This window comes from Schistocerca americana, chromosome 5 (genome assembly GCF_021461395.2).
Source record: "Schistocerca americana isolate TAMUIC-IGC-003095 chromosome 5, iqSchAmer2.1, whole genome shotgun sequence".
NCBI lineage: Eukaryota > Metazoa > Arthropoda > Insecta > Orthoptera > Acrididae > Schistocerca > Schistocerca americana.
Genome location: NC_060123.1, coordinates 469,480,198 through 469,494,004, shown reverse-complemented (window position 1 = coordinate 469,494,004; position 13,807 = coordinate 469,480,198).

Sequence of the window (13,807 nt, the reverse complement as noted above, 5' to 3'; positions counted from 1 at the left end):
AACTTTACAACCTGATGTTTTCTGCTTGCAGTAGCTGCACCACCAAACGGTCATCGCCAGCCATATAGATAACTCGTTTCACGTCCATGCGTCCACACTTTAACACCTGACCTGCTGCCCAGACGAAAATAGACATTAATGGCTCGCTCTTGTCACCTGTCTTTGGCGGTACTAACCAGCCTCAAAACAAACAACTTGTAATATCAACGAGGGGCGTTCAGTAAGCAATGGAACACATTTTTTACGGTTTCCTTTGAAAAAATGCAGAATTTATTGTGGTACATTCTGGAATCTTACCACTCCCGCCCCTATAGTTTAGTGTACTTCCTATAGGTCGCAGAGGTATAAGCAACCATCAAACCATTGGCATAACGTAGGTGCATTTCAAGCAGCAAACTGTCAGTAGGTTTCTTTTATTGGAACGTCAGGGCATTGCTTACAGATATATATGGAGACCTGCCAGTGAACAAAAGCGTGGTGAGTCGTTGGGCGTGTCGGCTGTCATCATCGCAACAATGTCCTATCTTCCACTAGCCGGCTAGAAGCACACAGCCGTGACTCTTGCATTGCTGGCATGGGTGGATACTCTCATTCGAGGAGACTGACAAAGCACAATCAAACACCTCGCTACACAACTAGACGCCTCTATGGGAGTGCTGAAACTCTGATCCACCAGTTGGGATACTCCAAGGTGTGGCGCCACCAATTGCCTCACTGCCAAACAGAAAACCATAAAGCTCAATGATGATCATCTCTGCAGAATTGCTTGACCTTTCTGAGACTAACAAGACGAATCTCCTTCCATTCGATCCGGAAACAAACCAAGAATACAAGAGGGGGGGGGAGGGGTACATTACCACTCCTCCGAAGAAAAAGTTCAAAGCAGCACCCGCAGTGGATAAAGTCATGGCAACGGTCTTCTGGCACTCTGAAGCGTTTATTCTGTTTGATGTCTTCCCTCATTTTGCAACGTTAAACTCTGAACTGTATTGTGCTACCATCAGGAAACTGAAGAAACAAAATCAGGATGTTCATCGCCACAAAAATGCAAACGATATTCTCCTTCTCCGTAACAATACAAGGACTCAAAATGGCCACGCAACCATGTGGAATTCACAACACCTTTATTGTTTCTCCTCGTCCACCTCCAGCGCAGATCCTGTACCTTCCTAATTCCATCTGTTTGGCTCAATGTAGGATGCACTCTGGCACTCTGCGTGAAGCAGTATGTGGATGATAGGGGGTTACCGATACAGGAAGACGTTGGCTGTGGTACCAAGCGTATATACAGGCCCTTCCAATGAGGTGGCATGAGGCCAACATACTGAAAGAAATTATGTTGAACACTATGATTTTTGTAGCCAAAAGAGGGAACAATAATATGGTGTATTGAGATCAAGAACAGAAAAATTGTTTTCAGAAAGAAAGTACTGCATTACTTATTAAACGTCCCTTCTTAAATTATTATATAATTCACACATGTTTTTGGGGCGATCTGATATTGTAATTTATAATATTGGAAGCTAAGATTGCTAAATTTGAAATAGTTCATTTCAAGACCAGTTTTTGACACTACCCATCCGTCATCCACCGATTCTCAGATCTCCCAGAAACATAATGACAAATCGTGTCATCGATATACTGCTACATTTCTTCAAATATAGTAATAAAGCTATATGCCGGTTTGCTTTATGTATTTTACAAAACAAATGCGGAACTGTTATTGTAATTGAGTGTGTTTACAGAACGTCGACTGAATCATGTATAATTATATTTCTGGGAGATCTGAGAATCTCAGGATGGCAGCTACTTTTTGTAGAGTCTAGTGATGAAATAAACTATTTCACATCGAGCGATCTTGCCTTTTACTATTATAAACTATAATTACTAGTCTGTAAATGATGTATGTACTGATGTAATGCCTTTCAGCACACCGTCCACAGTTACCAATAGAAATATCTGGACTTCCACACTCATTAATCCCAGTGTACTGCAAACAGTAACGGCCTTGTAGAGCTCCCTTGGACCTTAAGCTATACGTTTGGAGCTTCATCTGCTAGCACGTGCTGCAACCAGACTTCTGGTCCGCTACTAGACAAGCTCTACTTTCTTCATGAAGGTACAGTGCTGGGCTGTACCGAAGGCGAGGGACACGGCGTTCACCTGGGCACCGCGTTCTTCGGCGCTCTGGATCTTCACGGACTATCATAGCGAATTGAATGTCTCTGCATCTATGTTCGCGGAATCCATATTGCTTTCTATAGAAACGGGTCCCTGATGCACAAGATGGATGTAACGCGTGACCGTAAAACATGCCCCACAATTCTACGACGAAATAACGTCAGTGATACAGGCCTACAGTTATGTCTGTTTTCTTGAAAACCAGATTGACCAGCCCATTATCAGTCGAATAGTACCTTTCATTGCTCCAGCGACCTGCGATAGGCTGCTGTTAGAAGAAGAACTATTGTCTGTACCTAACTTGTCGACTGAATGTGTTCCCGTGTGTGATTTCTGTTCTACAAGTATTAAAAATTTCCATGCAGTAAAGGTATCCCTTGGTTCCTTCCGATATGGAAGTTGTCACCGCTCTGCGCGGTCGTAAGAAATTGATCCAATGGGGAAGCTTATATTGAAACATAGCGATTGTACAAAACTAGAAAAGTTAAATTAGTTTACTGCTACTCAAATTCTTTACTTGTTAGTAAGTTGGTAACACTAGAAATGGTTGGAGAAACAGCAACATGATGCAAAACAGGCTCAAAAATTCGGAGGTAAACGTTGTACGTTGAATACAGAAACAAAAGTATTCGTACAGAACCTTTCGGCAACATGTAGATCGAAGCGATAAGTACGGGAATGGCAAAATTGTACGGCCCGCCCTATGAATTTCACCGGGACACATCGTTCTCATCACATGTTTCCCTTTATCTTCAAACAATCAAGAACAATGGAGATATCTGTATTCCGCGGTCTGGAAGGAAAAAGTGCGTGAACTGCAAGGAATACTGGTTGTTTCACGACAGAACCTTCTGTTGACAGGCAGCGGCTGTAAGTCATTGCAGTGCTGAGCTACAGAATTTTCGCTTTAGCTTGACTAGTACAATGATTTGTCGTAGAAAAGATATGATGTAGGCAATACGACAGCATAGTAATTGGCTCAGCTTGAGACGTCGATAGCAGGCCAGTGTGGCCGAGCGGTTCTAGGCGCTTCAGTCGGGAACCGCGCGACCGCTCCGGTCCCAGGTTCGAATCCTGCCTCGGGCATGGATGTGTGTGATGTTCTTAGGTTAGTTAGGTTTAAGTAGTTCTAAGTTCTAGGGGACTGATGACCTCAGATGTTAACTCCCATAGTGCTCAGAGCCGTTTTTTTTGAGACTTCGATATCGCCCGTCGGGTTTGAGCTGTGATGTACTGGCGTGACGAATGACATACGTGTGCGGAGCGAGGGTTTGTTTGGTTTAGGCGTACAAGTAGTGTCAGCTTATGCCATGTTTGTAATTTGAATTGGGTTCATAGAGAGCGTTGCAAATTCTGATGGTATGGGCACGTTACTGAATCCACAAGTTTAGTTAACAGAAAATGATGAGGTTACGCTTCGCTCTACCACAGTCTAATATATACAGTCACGACACTCACTGCTGAGAAAATTGTTACCATCTGAAAGATTGTGCAACTCTAGCGCCCCAAGAGGAAACAAAGCAGCGGTAAAATTTTAGTTCGTATTTAATCATTTTCTGGTTTATTAGCTAAATAATTATTAAATAATTATGATCATGAGACACACAAAAACGATCGAATATCCTTGATACAGTGACATAAGCTACAACATAATTATAAAGAAATACTTTCGAATATGTGTATAATTGTAGCTTACTCAACTGAAAATAGGTCCATACAAACACACATCTCATGCATGAGAATAATAGTTTTTTGTCTGTTCATAATATGCCAGACATATTCCTTGACACGTAACAAATGGTTCAAATGGCTCTGAGCACTAACGCACTTAACATCTGAGGTCATCAGCCCCCTAGAATTTAGAACTACTTAAACCTTACTAACCTAAGGACATCACACACATCCATGCCCGAGGCAGGATTCGAACCTGCGACGGTAGCAGTCGCGCGGTTCCGGACTGAAGCGCCTAGAACCGCTCAGCCACCGCGGCCGGCTGACACGTAACAACTATTTATGGAACCTAATGTTATGCACAGTCTTACACTTCCTCGACTTTTTAACACATAGATATTTCTGTAAATGTAATTACTTAAGTTGCAAAAGCGGATGTGTTGATGATTTTTGCCATTTGTGGCTCAGATGCAGCAACAATCGTGGAAATTGTTTTCTTCTGTGTTGGGAAATAGTTTTATCGCTAATTTTTCTTTTATTATCACATCCGTGTTGGTTTTTTCTACAGCTACAGTTGTGTCAGCTTGTCCGCTACATAAAATAATGTAGGTATTGCATTCCATACTGGTTTACTTCATTCCATATTCACTGATTTGACTGGAAGTGTAGCGACGAAAACTTACGTTTTTGAGCAAATATACGACGTCTAACTGCAAAGGGTCATGTCTGCTGCTGGATACTAGCACTTTTTCGGTTCTTAAGAAACACCACATTCTCAAGTAAATGTCCTTAGGTTAGAAGAAAGTCATAAATAAACACTTCTGTGACACAGCGATTCACACCTACTAGGGTTGATAAGAAACCTAAAAAATGGAAAATATACTGCTTTCTTCTTCTTGTAGCTGCAATTTATTGCGGTGTAGAGGTGGAGTGTCGCAACTGTATATGTTCGACTGTGACTCTGCTTACACCTCCAATCAGCCAGAGCTTAAACATTTTCTTTGTTCTTATTATAATTATCTTAGTAACGAGAGAAAGCAATGATTAACAACATATGTGTACTTGGAACTACTTGTAAATGCATCTTCCTGTCGGAATATATTCTTCTCAATTTATTTAATGAACATTAATCGTAATACCACTCAGATAAGGAAAGGTGATACTTCGATGATGACGAAATGCGTAAGTCTGCAGAAATATAATCCTAAACAGTAACTGGCTATTTTAACGTAAGTTTAAAACACGTGATATTAATAACTGAAAGTGATCTATAAGAGTGTACCAGACTTACCAGTGTTACACAGCTGATTAGACGGTAAAGAGCGATAGAATACAGTAATTCGCCATTTCCAAGTCCAGAATAGGGCGTACAACTCCCATCTAATTTATTTTGCAGCTTTAAATTGCGCTGTGTTGGTGAAGCCATGTTTTAGACACCGCGTTTTGTCCATTGCTTTGATCAGTGACATTCTGTGTGACGTCTTGAGTTTAGGATGTGAAGGATGTGAGCGGTTTGGCCTTAGTGACTGGTGTAAACTGTATATGCTGTTTATTTCGAAGAAGAAGTCAGGGGTCAATGCCAACTGTTGGAATCATCCTATGCGCCAATCCCCAAATGTCTGGCTCTTTCTTTCCGTATGCGGCAAAAGTTCCGAGGGTAAGGTTAGGCATTAAATGAAGGGCAGACCTTAAATTGTTGCAAGAGGAACGGTTTGTGATGTTTTTTACCATACTTCCCACAAATATTTAGTTGTTTTTTTAATTTGGCACGTTTGTCGGTTGGGATGTTAGGTACGAACCTAGGAACACTGCGGCACATTCGAAATGGATTATCTTTGTAAGAGACTTGTTGTAGGTGGCTGCTGATTCTTTGTGGTGGACGTTTAGGTTTGTGATTCGGTTTATAGTAAAGATGCAGTTGAATGAGAACGAGTCTTTAGTAGTTTCTGGTTCTCTAATTGTTTCTGGTTTCTGAACTGTAGCTTTTAGTTTACAGTTTGGTATTCTAAAGTGAAAGATGTGTGTTTGAGTGGAGTTTTGCCTTGGAGTTGTGCTTAAATAAATTGTTGTTTGCAGTATGATTTGTGTGTGTGTGTGTGTGTGTGTGTGTGTGTGTGTGTATGTGCGCGTATTTTGTGGCCACTTTGATTAAACATTTCTGGAAGCTGACCATCAACGGCCGTCAAGTAATGTATAAAATCTTTGACCATCAGCTGCTTTCAGTTTAAACCCATATATCTCGACTGGTTTCAGTTATCGATCATCTTCACGGATAAGGGTTAATGCGGTTAAACCACAGTGTAACATTTGTCATTACTGAAATAATGGTTAGAAAGGGTCAGGAATGTCAAAATACGATACAGAACTTTAAGAAGCAAACATAGTAATACCAAGTGAATACAGAGCACTATTGGACAATAAGAACGTTTCCATGAATTTTTTTGTTTATTGTGAGATCGCAGTTTGTTTATGGAACGTATATTTCTTCGAAATGAGGCTGTTCGATTTGTGTTTCGTTAGATTTATTTGAGGAGAGCGGGGATGTGGGCGGGGTGGGGGGTGGGGGGGATGGGAGTTACGGAACCGATGTCTTCATTGGCGCTGTATGGATATAGTGTATTTCGTTATTCTTATTAGCTTTGTTGGTGGGGGATTGTCTGCATCACTGTCTTCGTTTCAGCTACGGATGTCAGGTGAAATTTCCAATACTGATCATATTGGATTTCCTTCTTTGGCGTGGGGTGAGGGAGGGGGATGGGTGGTATCACTGTCTTCGTTTGAGCTATGTAGGTCTAGAAATACATTCTATTCCAGTTGTGTGTTTCTTATTCTTTTTGGTTGGGTTTATTCTGGAGGAGTTTGTGAGAGTTATTTTTCAAGTTGGAATGGGGGAAAGAAATACAGTAGATGAAGAGTGGGTACCTTTGAGAGATGAAGTAGTGAAGGCAGCAGAGGATCAAGTAGGTAAAAAGATGAGGGCTAGTAGAACTCCATGGGTAACAGAAGAAATATCGAATTTAATTGATGGAAGGAGAAAATATAGAAATGCAGTAAATGAAGCAGGCAAAAAGGAATACAAACGTCTCAAAAATGATATCGACAGGAAGTGCAAAATGGCTAAGCAGGGATGGCTAGAGGACAAATGTGAGGATGTAGAGGCTTACCTCACTAGGGGTAAGATAAATACTGCCTACAGGAGAATTAAAGAGACCTTTGGACAAAGGAGAACCACTTGCATGAATATCAAGAGCTTTGATGGAAACCCTGTCCTAAGCAAAGAAGGGAAAGCAGAAAGGTGGGAAGAGTATATAGACCCTATACAAGGGCGATGTACTTGAGGACAATATTATGGAAATGGAAGAGGATGTAGATGAAGATGAAATGGGAAATATGATATTGCGTGAAGAGTTTGATAGAGCACTGAAAGACCTGAGTCGAAACAAGGCCCCCATTGTAGACAACATTTCATTAGAACTACTGACAGCCTTGGGAGAGCCAGTCCTGACAAAACTCTAACATCTGGTGAGCAAGATGTATGAGACAGGCGAAATACCCTCAGACTTCAAGAAGAATATAATCATTCCAATCCCAAAGAAAGTAGCTGTCGACAGATCTGAAAATTACCGAACAATCAGTTTAATAAGCCACAGCTGCAAAATACTAACGCGAATTCTTTACAGACGAATGGAAAAACTAGTAGAAGCCGACCTCGGGGAAGATCAGTTTGCATTCCGTAGAAATATTGGAAGACGTGAGGCAATACTGACCCTACGACTTATCTGAGAAGAAAGATTAAGGAAAGTCAAACCTACGTTTCTAGCATTTGTAGACTTAGAGAAAGCTTTTGACAATGTTGAATGGAATACTCTCTTTCAAATTCTGAAGGTGGCAGGGGTAAAATACAGGGAGCGAAAGGCTATTTACAATTTGCACAGAAACCAGATGGCAGTTATAAGAGTCGAGGGACATGAAAGGGGAGCAATGGTTGGGAAGGGAGTGAGATAGGGCTGTAGCCTATCCTCGATGTTATTCAATCTGTATATTGAGCAAGCAGTGAAGGAAACAAAATAAAAATTCGGAGTAGGTATTAACATCCATGGAGAAGAAATAAAAACTTTGAGGTTTGCCGATGACATTGTAATTCTGTCAGAGACAGCAAAGGACTTGGAAGGGCAGATGAACGGAATGGATAGTGTCTTGAAAGGAGGATATAAGATGAACATCAACAAAAGCAAAACGAGGATAATGGAATGTAGCCTAATTAAGTCGGGTGATGCTGAGGGAATTAGACTAGGAAATGAGACACTTAAAGTAGTAAAGGAGTTTTGCTATTTGGGGAGCAAAATAACTAATGATGGTCTAAGGAGAGAGGATATAAAATGTAGACTGGCAACGGCAAGGAAAGCGTTTCTGAAGAAGAGAAATTTGTTAAACACAAGTGGAGATCTAAGTGTCAGGAAGACTTTTTTGAAAGTATTTGTATGGAGTGTAGCCATGTATGGAAGTGAAACATGGACGATAAATGGTTTAGACAAGAAGAGGATAGAAGCTTTCGAAATGTGGTGCTACAGAAGAATGCTGAAGATTAGATGGGTAGATCACGTAACTAATGAGGAGTAAATAGGATTGGAGAGAAGAGAAGGTAGTGGCACAACTTGACTAGAGGAAGGGATCGGTTGGTCGGACATGTCCTGAGGCATCCAGGGATCCCCAGTTTAGTATTGGAGGGCAGCGTGGAGGGTAAAAATGGTAGAGGGAGACCAAGAGATGAATACACTAAGCAGATTCAGAAGGATGTAGGTTGCAGTAGGTACTGGGAGATGAAGAAACTTGCACAGGATAGAGTAGCATGGAAAGCTGCATCAAACCAGTCTCAGGACTGAAGACCACGACAACAACAACGGTATGTGACTGTCTTGGAGTGATGTTAGTCTTATTGTAGTATTTTTAGTTTGCCCCGCCTAGAACTCCCTAATTCCCATGGTTGTCTCATTAGTTTCATTTCATTAAGTGACTGAAATATTTCGAATCTTACCTATGTTCGTTTGCGACCATAACGGTCTATCTAGTGATAGTAATCTTGAAGTACGCCAGAAGTCTGCTATTAAATCTGTGGTTGTCATAATAAAAAAATATGCTTTATATCCCCGATATAACGTCATAGGGCAACGTAAACGTGTCGAATCGGAACGTGCGGTAATCCCAAATGTTGTTCTTGTTACCGCGTTCTGTCAATTTCAGCGACTTTCGGCCGTATGTATTGGCATCAATATTTGGCGTTCTGTATTGGTATCACTTTCTGCTCTTTGTACTGGTGAGTAGTTTTTCAGTTGAGTTATATACGTCGACTGATGTTTCAGGATGTGCTATTGGAGCAAAAGAAGGCGTATCAGCTGTTCATGTTACACAGCTAATGACAGACCAGTAGGCAGACAACGTGTTTCGAAGTAATACTTTCTGAAGAAAGGGCGAAACATTGCTGTAAAAGTGGATTATATATTTATGTGCTCTTTATTTGAGTGGTAGCTATTGAAACTGTGCTAGTATCTGCAAACCAAGGACAGCGTCACAACTCATGATATGCAAGGAAATGCAGTGAAATATTTCTGTGTTTCCTATTGCTACGCATCGATCTGTGTGAGCACACTCAGTAACTTTTTTAATTAAATCATAGGAAAAACTGTGTAGATCAATGTTTTAGTATTTTTCTCTTTTTCTTTTGGATCATGGAATGAAGTATTTAGATCAATATTTTTAATTAGAATGTGGGAAAAGGTACGTGGGACATGGTAATAAATACAAGGTGCAACTCCCTTGTGATTAACATTGATCCACTTATTCACTGAGCTTGCACAGATCGATTGTATATTCATTTCCCCAACTCATTTGATATTTGGAATTTTCTGTGAGACGTGCACCAACTCATTACTTTCGGGGAAATGGAAAGAGAAAGTAAAAATGAGTCTCCTGCTACAGACGTTTCTTCTCTGACACTACTACAGTGCGCAAAGTGAAAGGTAAAGTATTAGAAATCACAGGGGAAAAGGTACGTAATAAGAAGCGACGTCCGTGCTATAAGCGGTAATGGTCACGCACGCTCTGGGTATTGTGTATAGGTCTTACGGCCGAGCCATGCGTTCGGAGCACAAATGCTTCGTTTACTTGTTTGTAGTTGCATCAGTGTGCTAACCAATTATTGTTCGCACGATGGAGCACAATGAAATGCAGCATCAGTTAGATTACACTAAGAGTGCTTTAACTTATGTTTGCTAGTTGCAAATGCTACTTTTATGACCAGTTGCTTAGTGTGTCAACGTACCTTCTATTTCGCACCCATACAGTGTTGCAAGAACGAGTATGGAGTCATTAATGAAAACAAACTAACCGAGTGCCGATAACAATGTATACTGACGAAGTCAATTGTTGATTTTGGTGTAGTTTCTGCATAGTTCAGGGTTATATTACATGTGGCGCTCTGAGTTAATAAGTAACCGTCAGGATGACAGGCACTGACTTGTTAGCCATAGATCCAGAGATCTTTTAGTCACATTGCTCTTTCAAGTGTTATTAGTTTGAATGAATTTGCTGATGAACTTACTTAGCAAATTTTGAAAGGCAAGTACTGTGAGTTCTAAATGCTTGTATTGGTACACCAATATTACAATAGCTTTTTCAAAAAAAATATTGCTCAAATGATTCTCTACTCAATAAAGAAAAGATGTAGGAATTATTCCGACCTAACGTCCGTCGAAGAAGAGGTAATAACAAACGGAGCTCGTATTGTGGAGAAAATCGTACGAGTCGAATTACGAGGGAAACATCCTTGCGGTTTCCTTAATCTACTTAAAAAATGGATCAAATGGCTCTGAGCACAATGGGACTTAACTTCCGAGGTCATCAGTCCCCTAGAACTTAGAACTACTTAAACCTAACCAACCTAAGGACATCACACACTTCCATGCCCGAGGCAGGATTCGAACCTGCGACCGTAGCAGCCGCGCCTTTTCAGACTGTAGCGCCTAGAACCGCTCGGCCACTCCGGCCGGCAATCTACTTAAAGAAACCATCAAAATCATAAATGTTGATGGACGAATTATTGACTTGTAACAATGTCAATCCAAATGCGAGGCCCGTGTGTTACCATAATGCCACATCACTAGAACTAAAATAAATAAGGAGACTATATTATCCCATTAAGCCGAAGTTTTATTCAATCGGCAACTTCGGTTTCAGGTGGTACTGGCCACGGTATCGTGGTCGAATAGTTTAGCAGCCAGACGGCCTTCTCCACGCGCCGAGTTGACGGCGGCGCCCCCAGCAGACAGCATAAGATTTGGTGGCTATGAAGAGCTGCATGGTGTGGAGTGTTGAGCCTTCATGGGTTGGCGGGGAGGCCACTGGAGTGACCTGTCGACAGATTTAAATTTCAGAATTAAAAACGTGATCATATTATGGTGGGTTGTATGTGTAAGGAAAACTGCAAAATTATTGTAGGACCCGAGGCTAATATAGGGTCGATTTCTGTATCTAGTTTATAACTATTGGCACAAGTGTAGTAAAAGAGTGCAATGACAATATATTTTATGAATTGTTTTGCGTTCCAGATACGGGTATAGTGCAGGGATGTTTCTGTCTCCCCTACTTATCAACTCAAGATTGCTAAGTATTATAAATAAGTCTTTAAATGTGAGAACTACCAGCAATGACTGTTTGCCTCTATCCTGTTCCCTGAGTACAGTTCCTTCTGAACATTGTATCATGATGGCAAGTGGCTGTCACAAGTATGAGAATCTACCTTTATACTGACCATTAGACTGAACTACGTTCTACGCATAAAGCAACGAAGGCAACTGAGACTGTTGGTATATGCACTTATGCCAGAAACGTAGAGTGTCTTAAAACAAGTTCCCAAAATGTTGAATTGAAATTGCGAGGGTGTCATAGATAATTATATGACAGAAAAGTAAACCTTGATGCAATATAATAAAACAGAACGAAAAGACCAGCATACGTTGATCAACGTGAAACTATACTGAGAACTTGATAACTCTTTCATGGACGGGAGGAGATAAGAATGTTTTCTGAAAGTCCCTCCATACTGTGAAAGGGTAGGAAAGGATATTGTACCGTTCATTCTTAAGATTACGTAGAACCTAGCTATAGTAGGGCGAAATAATAGATTGTCGAGAAAGGCTGCGTATCCGCTCACAATTTACAACCGTTATATAAGAATAATATTGCAAGCATCGTGATATCCACCCACAGCTCAGTACAACAGAATTTACGGTTCGACCATAGAATTTCGCATTTTAAAGGTTTGTCTCTGTATCTAAGCTGACAAAATTTCAGTGATATTAAAGAAGTGCAATTGTAGAGTCGGAAAAACGCAGGTTACCGTTCTGAAGGTAGTTACGATGTGGCCGTGAAACCAGAAATACATTTAGAAACTCAAATCTGCAGATCGAAGTTTCACTCACCGTAGCAGTGTGGCTTTCCTCTTCTCACTGCAGACGTCTCTGCAGTAGCTCCTCAAAAAACACGTCGAGTGTAAACTGACGCTCCTGTTGGAAAAGAAATTATTACTTTTCTGATATCCAACATGTGGAGTAAAACAGAACATGTGCTAGATTCTAACATGGCCGCTTCTTACGAAGTGCTACATTTATCAATAATTTTGCTAGCTACATTTATTGATAATACTTATACAATGATCGATTTTAATATTCAAGTATTATCACTACTCAGTCCATGTCTGACCAATTAATAATACCAAACAAATACTAATGTCCCATGATGTACAAGTTTTTGTTTGCTCGATTGGTTATTGAAGTACTTCTGGGAGTTATGCCGAGTTGTTGATCCTGTTGTATGCAGAATGTTTCAACGACCGACCGAGCTGTGTCCTTCAGGTCGTATGACATTCCCTGACTAGATGAAATCCAGGGATCGAGTGCACATAACGGCAAAGCTCGCTGCACTCCAGTCACGGTCATCGGAGCATTTTGCGCAAATCCTAACAACTCGGCAAAATACGCAAAGCAAGGCACTAACTACTGTCATCTTCGTAAGAGAGTATTGATCTGAACGTAAAACGAATAGTACACGTTGAAATCTAGTGTCAGTATTCCCTATACTGAACTGATTTACACTCACCGGAGTAACACGGATTTCTTCTTCTTCCTGCAGCCGTTTCTGCAGTAGCTCCTTATAAAACTCGTCAAGTGTAAATTGACGGTCCTTTTGGAAAAGGCATCTTTAGTTTTATGATGTCCAACGTGTGTAATAATACAGAATTTATGCTATTTGCTAATATGTCAGAGTGTAACAAAGTGTTATATTTATCGCGAATTACGCAACCTTCAGTTATTGATTTTATGATTGGTTTGGACAGTAAAGAGACTATACTACATGGTCATCAGTCCCCATTTCCTTACACAAAAGGGCCTCAGATTAAAACCATCCCGCTAATGAACCTGGGAAAGTAAAATAGGCGTAAAAGTAACTGGGAACATAACTCAAAGAGAAAACGGAAGAACCAAGCTAAAGGAGGAAAACGTGCTATAAATAAAACAAATGCCGTAGAAAGTATTGAAAAATACAGCAGATGGCGTGGGATGCCTGATGGCAAGAATAAGAAAGTATGAGCCAGCCACTCTGAAACACACTAAAATCTCCAGCCTAAAACCAAAAGGCTAGAGAAACACAGACAGGTAAGAGACGATCATCAAGGCGAAAAAACATCAAAGAAAGCGTGGGGAAGAGTTAAAATGGCGGGAAGGTGAAGCCCTGGCAGAGAAGGGCACAGGCGCATCCTTACGTTGATGCATAAGTGATTTACTTTAATACCCAAGTAACACAACTCTTCCTCACATCTCAGCAAATAGTCATTCCGACACATAACTAATATCCCGTGATATCTAAGGTTTTCTAGGCACGAGTGATTAATTATACACTT